Source organism: Lissotriton vulgaris, chromosome 6 (genome assembly GCF_964263255.1).
Source record: "Lissotriton vulgaris chromosome 6, aLisVul1.2, whole genome shotgun sequence".
Taxonomy (NCBI): Eukaryota; Metazoa; Chordata; class Amphibia; order Caudata; family Salamandridae; genus Lissotriton; species Lissotriton vulgaris.
The window spans coordinates 676922251-676935596 of record NC_141694.1 but is presented as its reverse complement, the minus strand read 5'-3'; the positions used below and the strand labels follow the sequence as shown (position 1 = coordinate 676935596).

Genomic DNA, 13346 nt, shown 5'->3' with positions numbered 1-13346 from the left:
ACTGTCAGAGGTTCTGTTTTACAAAGAATGCCTTATCTATGAGTATATTACATCAAGGAAGTACACATAGTGTTTCGAATTTTGCAACATGAAACTACGTTTTGGTATTACTACATAGAGCAGGTATACAAGGATTAGGAATATTAAGCTCGCACTATTTTGAATGACTGCAGGAGTGATAAGTACAGGCCTCAGCAAGGCCCATCAGTGCAAAGGGTTCGCCCTTCTGTGCACAAAGTCCTCAGACTATAGAAAGAACTTGGCACGGAAACTGGAAATACAAAAAACATAGTTTAATAACCTTTAAAGGTACACAACACTCTACAGCATTGTACAGGGTAGCACAAAGAATTCAAGCACATAGCCCCCTTTTATACACAAAGAAGGGGTTCATAAGTAGGCGGGTACAACACAGAGCATGATTTACGACCATATATGGACATTTCTGAACATGATCAATACATGGGTGGAGTTACCGGTTCTCGAGGCCTGCGAAAAGCACATTCCTATCTACACTGATCAAAGACAGATGTGATTCCAACTGAGCATGCGCTAGACGCACAAAGGGGTCTATTTATAGACTGTTGCTGGGCAGATCTTAAGGGCGACTAGCGAAGAGGAAGGACTCGTCACATGGCGGGCACATGGCAATATGTAGCATACAAGATGGAGGACATGAAAACAAGAGTCTGACCATTACGAGAGTTAGAGTGGAAAAACGCAACAAGTGGCTCATATTATCATGTCTTTAGCTAATGCTTAACATTATCGCTGTTTTATTTACAACAGACGACCCTTTCAGCATTAGCTGAAGACATTCGGTTTCCTAGGATAATCTAAAAACTCATCGTTATTATCGATGCTCATCGTTTCAGCTTTCTCTCTAGTCATACTTTTCTGACGGACAGCCTCAGTGACAGCTCTTTTATTAGGAACACAAAATGAAACACATAGGGAACATATCATTGGACTACATTGGATACATACACAACATGAAAAAATAATTGCAACAATCATACAAAGGCCGGTAAGAACTTTCCAGCCCCATGTGGAGATCAAAGTCCAGAACCAACTTGAAAATGTCCAGGTTCCATTTTCGACATGTATATCAGCGGCGATCTTATGTAATTTATTGATTGCTTTGTATACAGAAGGAGTGTGGTCAGGAATAAATACACAGCAGCTACTCCCAATAATTCTACAAGCACCACCTCTATCTGCTAACATAACGTCCAAAACCATTCGGTTTTGCAACGCAACAATTCTAGTAATTTGCAGCTCTTCGGTAAGATTTCCTAGGGCTGCAGCAGTTTGATTCGTTACGGCTTCTACAACTCTAGTTAATCGTCGTATCTTTCTACTATTCAGAGCAGCTCCAACAAAGAAAAATAACCCTAAATTAAAATCTATGTACTGTTGCAAAGTAGTGTCGGTTTGATCTACATCGTCAATAGACAGAGTTCGCTTATATCTATTTACAGTTACATTATTCAATAAATTCAAGTCTTTATGATATGATGCAGGTACTAGGAATACAGGCGGCAGCAAAAATGCTACATAACACACTCCAGACCATCCGTCTGGTAATCGGTAATAAGCACTATTACCGCAAACAAAATAAGTGTTGTGAGAAGCCAAAAACGTGCTGTTATTCAGACCATCAATATTCAGCACGATAATACAGTCGCTAACACCTACAGGGATATAACCTACACTCTGAACACATAAATCTGCTTGTGCTTGAGCAACTGAAATCACAAATTTCTCATTTCTAACAATGTCTCTAGTGTTTGTAAAAATGTAGGGCGTTGAATCATTGTCCGGTCGATACTCTTCCCACTCCCATATAGTTCCTTTGGCTTGTGGATAGCCTTCTGTCCTGATGGCATTCTTTATTCAGTCTGAAAAGCAGTCTGCCCACTGTAGGTTTTCTCGTAGCAAAAAGCAAAGTGTACCATGCTCGACTAGAGCCATTATGAGAGAAAGGGAGAGATATGAACGGTGTTCCCCCCTTCTTCTGATGTGCTGGCATCATACCACATATCCAACAGTTTGTAGCATTAGTAGCAACATGTGTATGGTGTATCATCTGAATGAAAGTGTTATTCAAATATGACTGTCGATGTTTCAACTCTTGATACGGAAGCGTATAAAAGAAATGCTCATCTGGCACTGGAGTGGAAACAACATACAACTCACGGGCAGGAATTGCATCCTCGACAAACCACGTGATTGTAGCAACTGCTAAAGCAGCAATGAACCCTACAGCACAAAAGATTTTCTTCTTTTCCATTTGAGCAAATGTACAAGCAATATCTTCCTGAAACTAAAAAAAAGGTTGTCAGAACTCTTCCCCCTAGGCAGCCGTTGTTTTTTTTCACCAGCGGACCAAGACGGGTGTCACTACACTAATGCAGGGCTGATACCCCCCCTTGCCTCATCGGCCCTCCGTTTCACTAACCTAGGGGCTGTTCTGACAACATATCACACAACTGCAGGCTCTTTCCTCGGTCGTAGATTGTATCTCCTCACTCCAGGAACTGTCGGGTCCGGGAAGAACTCCTCAGATTCGTCAGGTACCACAGCACGGCCTCTCTCCGCAGTCAGGATTTCTCGATGGTCTGTCAATATAGCAGGCTCCACTAGTCCGGGTTGCACCGTCCGACAATGTACGGAATGGATCCAGTTCTTCCGGTTGGTGACTCGGACGGCTGTTCTTGTTGAAAGGAGAACCTGCTCGGGACCACACCACCTCGGCTCCAGACTGCTCGACCTCTCGAATGATTTTATAAGGATGAAATCTCCAGGCCGGAGATTATGGCCTTCACCTGTGGACCGGTCTGGGAGTGCTTATCGAACCTGTTGATGAATAGAAACCAAACTGTCAGTTAATTGTTGCCAAATAGTCATTCATTAAAACACAAGGTACATCATACACTGAGCTTGGCTTGGGCACTCCCCATATATTCCTGGGACGCCCAAATACAACCTCATAAGGAGTGAGACCTGTTCGGGAGTGTGGTACCGATCGGATAGACAATAATGCCAAAGGCAAAGCATCTGGCCAAGTCAGAGAAGTAGAAGCTTGTATCTTTGCCAGTTTAAGCTTTAAAGTACCATTGTACTTTTCCACCAAGCCTGCTGACTGTGGATTGAACACTTCATGGCATTTCTGTTTTATTCCCAATCCTTTCAGAACATACTTGACAACGTCTGCTATAAAATGAGGCCCGTTGTCACTCCACAACAATCTACAAACACCATAGCGAGGAAAAAATTCCTTCAATAGCACCTTTGCCGTAGTAATTGCAGTATTGTCTTTCGTATGGTATGCTTCAATCCATTTGCTGAATGCACAAACCACAACTAAGACATATTTCAGATTATTGCAGCGTTCAAGTGGAATATAATCCATTTGCAAAACTTCAAAAGGTGCAGTAGGTGTTGCAAATCCTCCTGCTGGAGTTCATGTCCCTTTTCCTGGATTGTACTTAAGACAAATCATGCAGGTCTGTACTACTCTCTTAGCCGTGCTGGCAATCTCTGGATGCTCCCAAACTTGTGGAAGCAAGTTCACAATTGCTGAAGCCCCAACATGTGCTAGCCCATGTGCCATCTGAACCATAGGTTGAACAAAAGCTATGGGTAACTTCCACTTATCCATCTGCTTATTTCTCCAACAACCTTCATCATCCAACTCTCCATCCTTGGACCATTGCTTCCAATCTTTATCAGAAGCGGTCCTCTGTATCTCTAGTACCTCCTTCCTAGCATCGTGCCATCGCTCAGCTTGTGACTTCACAACGTACATTGAAGTGGAATCAGGCTGCATCGCAGTTTCACGTGCTACTCGATCTACAAAAGCATTTCCTTCTCCCACTTTATCTGTTACTTTCTTGTGTGCGCTGCATTTCACTATAGCTATCTTCTTTGGATACCTCAATGCAGTCAAAAGATTATGTACTAATTCTCCGTACATTATCTGTGCTCCATGTGATGTCAAAAAGCCCCTTTCCTTCCTGAGCAGCCCGAAATCCTGCGCTACTCCAAAAGCATAGCGGCTATCCGTGTAAACATTCACGCATAACCCTGCATTAAGCTCACATGCTCATGTCAATGCTATCAGTTCCGCTGCCTGAGCTGATTTCTGCGGTATGCGTGCTGTCTCTGCTATTGTATGTAACGTAGTAATTGCATATGCTGCTGAGGTAGTACCATCTGGTAACTTCAGGCAAGACCCATCCACCCACATCTCTCCATCTACATCTGTAAAAGGTGCGTCCTGCAAATCAATACGACCATTTGTCTGTTCCTCAGTCACAAAAATGCAATCATGTGCTTCTTGCGCCTCAGGCTGGGTCGCCGGAAAGGGCAACAACGTGGCTGGGTTTAGTGTTGCACATCTCTTCAATGTAATATGAGGAGCCAACAACGTCAACTCATATCCTGTTAGACGAGCGCTAGTTAAATGTTGCATTTTTGTCTGATTTAAGAGAGCATCAACAGCATGGAGGACCAACACTAACAACTTATGAGATAACACGATCCCTTCACTCTGGCGTATTGACACAGCTGTCGCTGCAACCGAGCGAAAACAACCAGGTAACGCTCGAGCAACAGGATCAAGTACTGCCGAGAAGTATGCGCAAGGGCGCTGCTTATCACCGTGCATCTGCACTAAAACTGATAATGCACATCCATCTTTTTCATGTACATACAATGTAAAAGGCTTTGTGTAATCAGGGGTGCCTAACACTGGTGCTGAACAAAGGACCTGTCTTAATTGCTGGAAAGCATTCTCACACTCATCTGTCCAGCAAAGGGGGATTGGAGTGTCTTTCGTCAAAAGTGCCAACAGTGGTTTAACTATGTGTGAAAACCTCAGTATCCACTGCCTACAAAAAGAAGTAAGACCCAAAAATGCTCGAACATCCTTCTGTGTAGAAGGTGCTGGTGTGTCCAAAATTGCTTGAATAAGATCTGGTGTGAGTGCACGCCCCTCCTTAGACAAAAGGTGACCTAAGTAGGTTACCTTTGGTCTACAATATTGCAGTTTCTTCTTCGATACTTTGTGATTGTGTGATGCCAGAAAGGAAAGCAAAGACAATGTACACTTCTCACATTGCTCAGGGGTATCGGCCGCCAACAAGATGTCATCGACATATTGTATAAGCGCCACACCTTCAGGCAGAACAAAAGAATGCAATTGTCATTTCAACGCTTGACTGTAGATACTAGGACTCTCAGTATAGCCTTGAGGAACTCTACAAAATCTATACAATCGATTATTCAAAGTGAAACCGAAGAAATATCGGCTATCAGGATGAATAGGGATCGAAAAGAAGGCGTTCTTCAAGTCTATAACGGAGAACGTGATCGCAGTTGGTGGAACCAGAGTAAGAAGTGTCGTAATGCGGGGGGCGGAGCTAGCCGGCAAGCACGATGGCTGTCTAATACCGCGGCTCCGCCGTGCACTAAACAATTATCCTTCATGAACACCCATAGAGCACCGTTTAAGGACAGATTCCTGCTTCCCTAGATTGTCCAGGACAAAGTTTTCGGCCGGGCGCCCCAGCGGCAGCGAGGAAACAGAAACAAGATGGTGCGGAGCCCCGACGGCGTCCCCGTTGTGGTAGGCCGGGAAGCCGCGGGCTCGAGCGCGCCCTGTGCCAGGGCGACATAACGCGGCGTGCTGCTGCAGAAAGCGCACTGTGCCGGCCCTGCGGTGCCATCCTGCTCCGGGGTGCGAGACTCACCGAGTGTGCTGCAGCGGGTCGTGGAGCTCGACACATCGCTACTCCTTGGTGCTGTTCCCCTGAAGCTGCTCCCACTCCCACCCCAGCTTCCCAGCAAGCGGAGGAAAGCCCTGACTCCTACGAGGGCGTCAGACCGGTGGGAGTCTGACCACTGTCGCCCTGGGGACTGCTTGGGGTACTGAGCACAGCGGACGCCGACCCGGACGATATCTATCCTGGGCATAATCAAGTAAGGAGGCAAATCCCCGCTCAGAACGGTTTCGCGCCATTTTGCACTCGCACTCGGCGGACTTGAGCGACATCGCGCTCTCGGGGTGCGGGGCGGAATCGTGCCTGGCACGTGGTGTGCCCTCGGACAGTGCAACGTAGAGTCGTTTGGAGTGTGGGCCGTGCTCGGTCCCCCCCCTGCTGGGAATTCACTTGGGAAGAGCTGCTGCTTGAGGAAGCATCTGCATGACAGCTGAGCTAACTCCTGATCGGTTGCTCACACCACAGCTGTACTGGGCCGACGAAACGCCTAGATCCTGAGATGCCACGGCAGCTGCATGAGGGGGCGGCAGGTTAGTCATTCAAGTCAGTTAATTTATATAGCGCGCTACATACCCAGAGGGTCTCAAGGCGCTTGAGGAAGGGTGGGGAATTACTTGTCAAATATCCAGGTTTTAAGTTGCTTTCTGAATGATAGGTGGTTCTGAGTGAGGCGAAGGTGAGTGGGAAGTGAGTTCCAGGTTTTAGCCGCCAGGTAGGAGAAGGATCTTCCTCCCATGGTTGTTTTGTTGATGCGGGGTACAGCAGCAAGGGCTTGGTTGGAAGAACGTAGCTGGCGGGAGGGGGTGTAGAAGGAAAGTCGTGTGTTGAGGCATTCGGGTCCAAGTTCGTAAAGTGCTTTGTGTGCGTGGGTTAGGAGGCGGAATGTTATCCTCTTATTGACGGGAAGCCAGTGGAGGTTTTTCAGATGATCAGAAATGTGGTCTTTACGCGGGATGTCTAGTATGAGTCTGGCTGATGCGTTCTGGATGCGTTGGAGTTTTTTCTGGAGTTTTGCGGTGGTTCGGGCGTATAGGGTGTTTCCGTAGTCCAGGCGGCTTGTAACCAGTGAGTGGGTGACCGTTTTTCTAGTTTCGGTGGGGATCCAGCGAAAAGTTTTTTTGAGCATGCGAAGAATGTTGAAACAAGAGGATGAAACGGCGTTGACTTGTCTGGTCATCGAGAGTGAGGAGTCCAGGATGACGCCCAGGTTACGTGCGTTGTCCGTCGGGATGGGTGCTTTTCCAAGGGCCTCTGGCCACCAAGAGTCGTCCCAGGCGGAGGGGGAGGTACCTAGGATAAGGACTTCTGTTTTGTCTGAGTTCAGTTTCAGACGGCTGTGTTTCATCCACTCAGCTACTTCTTTCATTCCTTCATGTAGGTTGGTTTTGGCGGTGTTAGGGTCTTTGGTGAGTGAGAGGATCAGTTGAGTGTCATCAGCGTAGGAGATGATGTTGAGGTTGTGTTGGCGTGCGATGACCGCGAGGGGGCTCATGTATACGTTGAAGAGGGTGGGGCTGAGTGAAGATCCTTGTGGCACGCCACAAATGACTTCAGTGGCCTCTGACTTGAATGGTGGGAGGCGGACTCTCTGAGTTCTGCCGGCAAGGAACGAGGTGATCCATTCCAGTGCTTTTCCTTGGATTCCGATGTTTCTGAGGCGTTGTAGCAGGGTGCTATGACAGACTGTGTCGAAGGCTGCGGAGAGGTCGAGGAGGATGAGGGCGACTGTGTCTCCATTCTCCAGTAGAGTTCGAATGTCGTATGTTGCTGCGATGAGTGCGGTCTCAGTGCTGTGTTTGGCTCGGAAGCCGGACTGTGAGGAGTCGAGGGATTTGTTGGTTTCGAGGAAGGTGGCGAGCTGGTTGTTGACAGCTTTCTCGATGACTTTGGCCGGGAATGGAAGGAGCGAGATGGGGCGGTAGTTTTTGAGTTCGGTGGGGTCAGCTGTGGGTTTTTTCAGAAGGGCGCTGAGTTCGGCGTGTTTCCAGCTTTCCGGGAAGGTGGCGGAGTTGAGGGAGCAGTTGATGACGTCTCGGAGGTGTGGTGCTATGATGGAGTCCGCTTTGTTGAAGATGTGGTGGGGGCAAGGGTCTGTGGGGGATCCTGAGTGGATGGAGTTCATCAGGCTGATGGTTTCCTCGGTGGAGATTGGGTTCCAGTCAGTAAGGATGTTCAGGGGGGGTGAGGGTACGGTAGAGGGTTGGGTGGGTTGGTCTCCGGGTTGGTTGTTGAAGCTGTTGTGGATGTCTGCGATTTTGTCGTGGAATAACAAAGCTAGGGAGTCGCAGAGGGTTTGAGAGGGAGTGATGTCGTTGGAGTTGGCAGCGGGGTTGGTAAATTCTTTGACTATGTTGAATAGTTCCTTGCTGTTGTGGGCGTTGTTGTCTAGTCGGTCTTTGAATGCGGCTTTCTTGGCAGTCCGGATCAGTTGGTGGTGTGTGCGTGTGGCGTTTTTGAAGGCGTCCCTGGTGCTGGTGTTTGGGTCTTTTTTCCAGGCCTTCTCAAGGGAGCAACAGAGTTTGTTGGATTTCTTAAGATCATCGTTGAACCAGGGGGCGTTTTTGCTGGCTAGTTTGATTTGGCGTTTTTTCAAAGGTGCTAGGTTGTCGGCGCTGTTGGTTAGCCATTGAGTGAGGTTAATGGCTGCTTGGTTGGGGTTCGAGGAGTGTGCAGGGGGGTTTTGAAGAAGCGATGAGGAGATCTGGTCGATGGTGACATTGTTCCAGTTTCTTCGCAGAGTAGGTTGAGGATGGTTGTGGGTTGTGGTCTTTTTGTAGACAAAGTGAACGCAGCTATGGTCCGTCCAATGGAGAACTGTGGTGTTGCTGAAGGAGATATGTTTGCTGGAGGTGAAGATAGGGTCGAGTGTGTGACCTGCGTGGTGAGTGGGGGTATTGACAAGTTGTTTGAGTCCGAGGTTGGCGAGATTGTCCAGAAGGGTGGTGGTGTTGCTGTCGTAGTTCTTTTCCAGGTGGAAATTGAGGTCTCCCAATAGAATGTATTCCTCGGAAGGGAGGGCGTGTGGGGTGATAAAGTCAGTGATGTCTTCACTGAATTGTGCACGGGGTCCTGGTGGCCTGTAGAGGAGTGTGCCTCTGAGTGTGGTCATGGGGTCGGTGTGGATCTGGAAGTGAAGGTGCTCTGCGCTAGCGAGGTTGACGTCTGAGCTGGTTGAGATGCGAATGGAATTCTTGTGGACGATAGCGATGCCTCCTCCTGTATGGTGGGTGCGGTCTTTTCGGATGATCTTGTAGCCTTCCGGGATGGCAATGGTGATGTCTGGGGCTGAGGAGGCGTTCATCCATGTTTCTGTTAGGAAGGCGACGTCCGGAGAGATGGTGTCTAGTAGATTCCAAAGGTCGATGGCGTGTCTGTGGACCGAGCGGGTGTTGAGCAGGATGCATTTTAGGTGGTTGGTGTCAGGTCTCTGTTTGGTGTTGGTGGATGAGGAGTTGGTCTTGGTGCCGTCATACTTGCAGGAGTTGCAAGTGAAGGGTCCATGGGTTTGTCCAGGAGCGGCTTGGGCGCAGTTGGGGTGTCGGCCGGGGTTAAGGGCTAAGAGGGTGGAGGCGTCGTATGTGATGCGGGTGGGGTGGGTGGTACGAGGGCCAGGGGGTCTGGCACTTGGCGCGGTCGAGGCACGGACGGGCGTAGACGGGCTTACCTTTGGCGCACCTTCGGCGCGCATGGGGCGCGATCGCTGCGCGTGAACGCTGCGCGTACTGACATCGGTCATATATGGATAGTGGCGGGGGAGGGGCGAGGGCGGAGCAGCTGGGAGGCGGGAGGTGGGGTGGATATCCGGGGAGGGAAGGCTTCACAACAACAACAACAAGAGACTAAACAAGATGGCAGTCGGCCAAATCCAATGCAGAGATGGGGGCACAAAGTATAAATGACACGCACAGACTGATCAACAAATTCGGGCAAAGACAGTCAAATAAATGAAAGGCAAGGCAAAGCAGACAGAGCTCAGCGTTACAGCATGTTATGGAGGCTAGCGCTGTGTGATTATGCTAATTGGTGCAACTGGCATAAGCGCTACGCTGCGAGACAGACTGTGCAACTATTGAGGAGTTGGAGCGCTATGGGGATGAATAGTTAAATATTGAAATCGGGCGCTATGGGAGTAAGTGGTTGAGATCCGGTGCAGCTCAGATCTAATCAAGGCAGGGAATGATAAATAATTAAAATCGGCCGTTATGCAATTCTAGAGTTGCGGTCGGGCGCTGTGGGAGTTGATAATGCAATCGAGTGAAGCTCAGGGCAGGTTACAATACCGCACTTAGGTCGGGGCGGCAGCTTCAGGTGGAGCGACCGCGTCTGACGAGTCAGGACGGTCACAGAGGTCTCGTGAAGAGATCGAGCCTGAAGAACTGCGGGAAGGCGGAGCAGCTGGGAGGCGGGAGGTGGGGTGGATATCCGGGGAGGGAAGGCTTCACAACAACAACAACAAGAGACTAAACAAGATGGCAGTCGGCCAAATCCAATGCAGAGATGGGGGCACAAAGTATAAATGACACGCACAGACTGATCAACAAATTCGGGCACAGACAGTCAAATAAATGAAAGGCAAGGCAAAGCAGACAGAGCTCAGCGTTACAGCACGTTATGGAGGCTAGCGCTGTGTGATTATGCTAATTGGTGCAAGTGGCATAAGCGCTACGCTGCGAGACAGACTGTGCAACTATTGAGGAGTTGGAGCGCTATGGGGATGAATAGTTAAATATTGAAATCGGGCGCTATGGGAGTAAGTGGTTGAGATCCGGTGCAGCTCAGCCCCCCTCCGACGCTTTTGTGACACAGCTTGAGGCACAGCAACAGGCGCCGAAGTGTAAGGAGCAGTGGCTGCATGCTCTGAGGCCTGACATAAGTAACAAAGGTTTCCTTGCAAGTGTCGTGCGATACCAGCGGTAGGATGGGCAAAGACGATAGAACTCAAAGCAAGCTGCCCTTTTCACAGAAATGATTGCTTCAGCAGAGTCCACTCACAGAAGAAAGTTCTACGCCGCGCTCTGAGGAGGCTCGGGGCACTGACTCAGACATTAAGGCCATGCTGCTCTCCATGGAGCAGAGTCTACAGACTAGCATCTCCGCCCTGGGCACCAAAATGGACGCTATGTCATATAGAATGGACCGGATGGCGGAACGGTTAGATAAACATGCTGAGCGACATGATATGGCCGAAAGGAGGATGACCGAAGTAGAGGAGGCGCAAATGGATCTAGACACGGTGCAAAAAAAATGGAAAGAATGATGCAGGCCCTGCAGGACAAGACTGAGGATTTGGAGGCGCGGTCACGACGTTGTAACCTACGCATCACTGGCCTTCCGGAAAGCACATCAACGGGCCCTATGGAGCGTTTCGTGGAACAGCTACTCACGAAGCTTTTGGGAGATGGAGTGTTCTCTGCCATGTTCACGGTGGAGAGAGCACACAGGTCGCTGGCCCCACGCCCGAAACCCTGGTCGCGGGTTCCTCAAGTGGGCAAAAAGTACGAATGCCACACCGTGATAACTCGCTACTGTGGCCCAACCTAATGGCTCAGATGACTAGTACTGCTGGTGCGCACACTGTAGACTCTATGGTAACCCTTAGGGCCATAACCTGGAATGTAAGAGGGTTGAATGATCACAGGAAATTGTGGAAAGTTTTGCACCATTTGCAGAGACACCTCATTGACTTAGCCCTAATACAGGATATACACCTCCCTGTTACTAGCACAATGCTTCACAATAAGAGCTTGGCAGGCAATATCACGACATCGGGGTTCACTACACATTCTAGGGGAGTCCTGACATGGGTAAACCCGAGGGCTCAGTTGGATTTGAGATTAGTGTTGGCAGACCCAGAGGGAGATATTTCATTTCTCGATGCACTGGGAAAGGACACGATTTGATCGTGGTTAACGTGTATTGTCCAAACTACCACTCCCCAGAGTTTTATGAAAAGCTGGCGCGCTGCTGCCGAGAATACTCTACCGCGCAGATGCTTTGGGGAGGCGACTTCAACCTAGTGATGGACCCGGAGTTAGATAGATCTGCGGGCCCGCAGCGCAGCCGTCTGCGGCAGCTGTGACACTTCAGGCCGAGCTACTGTCGTTAGATTTAGTAGATGTGTGGAGAGGGAGAAACGCCACTAGGGGAGGTTACACACATTACTCGGCATACCACGACATTCACACTAGGATTGATTATTGGCTGGCCTCCTATTCTGTCTCTGGTCACATATTGTCCTGTACGGTTTTAGCACGCACCCTCTCTGATCACTCACCGATACTGCTGGTCTTGGAGACGCCGATACGTAGGATCCCTCCCTTCACTTGGCGATTTCCCCCGTACTCATTGCTTGACGACGCCTTTAGAGGGGAACTGGCAGAGGAAATTGATATTTTCTTTGAGAAAAACATTGGTTCCGTCGATAGCTTTCAAACAGTGTGGGAAGCGTTCAAGGTATACATACGAGGGGTGGCTATGGCCAAACATTCCAGTGTCCTAAAGGCTATACGCCAACGCTTGAGATACCTGGAGACACAACTGTTAGATCTGGAGAAATGGCAACTGTCTGACTCAGACCCCTCTATAGAGGCCCAGATCAGATCCCTCATCTCAGACTTCAACGAGGAGGCAGACAGGGAAGTTTGTCATATGGGTAAATACGCGACAGCAAGGACTTATGGAGAGGGCGAACGTCCAGGCTCCCTCTTGGCTAGACTGCAGCGCAACAGCAAGCGGTCCCCGAAAATAACAGCACTCGTCACAGCGGCTGGCACCGGTGTCACGTCAGAGGATGGGATCATGAGTACGTTCAGAGACTTCTACTCGGATATGTACACTGCTAGAACTGGGAACCTAGAGTCAGACATGGATGATTACCTAGAACATATACAAATGCCATACGTGTCACAATCGGATCGGGAGTTTTTAATGTCCCCCATACAGGCGGACGAAATATCGGAAGTGTTGGCCAGCATGCGAGAACACAGCGCCCCGGGGGTGGATGGCCTAACAGTGGGGTTCCATAAGGCATTCAAAGATAAACTAATACCGCATCTCTCCTCCCTCTTTGACGAGGTGTGTGAGGAAGGATGCATGCCGCAGTCTATGAGAGAGGCCTTAATAGTCACCATTCTTAAACCAGGAAGGCCCCCTAGTGCCTGCAGCTCGTATAGACCATTATCGCTGCTAAATGTAGATGCAAAGCTTTACGCTAAGGTTCTAGCCCCACGACTTGCTCTAATAGCTCCGGAAATAGTAGCTCTGGAGCAGTCCGGCTTTATGCCTGGTAGGAACCTCGCCTACAACATTTGCACGGTATTGGGGACCGTCCAACACGTTAGACAGGACACGAAAGCTGTTGCCATCTTTTTAGACAAGGAGAAGGCCTTTGACTCCGTGAAGTGGCCTTTTATGCTGAGGGTACTGCGACGGCTGGGCCTTGGGGAACCGTTCTTGCAAATGATTAGCGCTTTATACTGGAGACCGCGGGCCAGACTTCGCATAGGTGATCGTGTATCAGACCCGTTTGAAATTAGCAGGGGCACCAGACAGGCTGCCCTC

At 49.2% G+C, this 13346-nt stretch overlaps 1 pseudogene; it reads right to left on the bottom strand.

Moving 5' to 3' along the window:
* Nucleotides 1-804: 804 nt before the first annotated feature.
* LOC147707841 (syncytin-1-like) lies at nucleotides 805-2293 on the bottom strand (annotated as a pseudogene).
* Between the last annotated feature and the right edge of the window lie 11053 nt (nucleotides 2294-13346).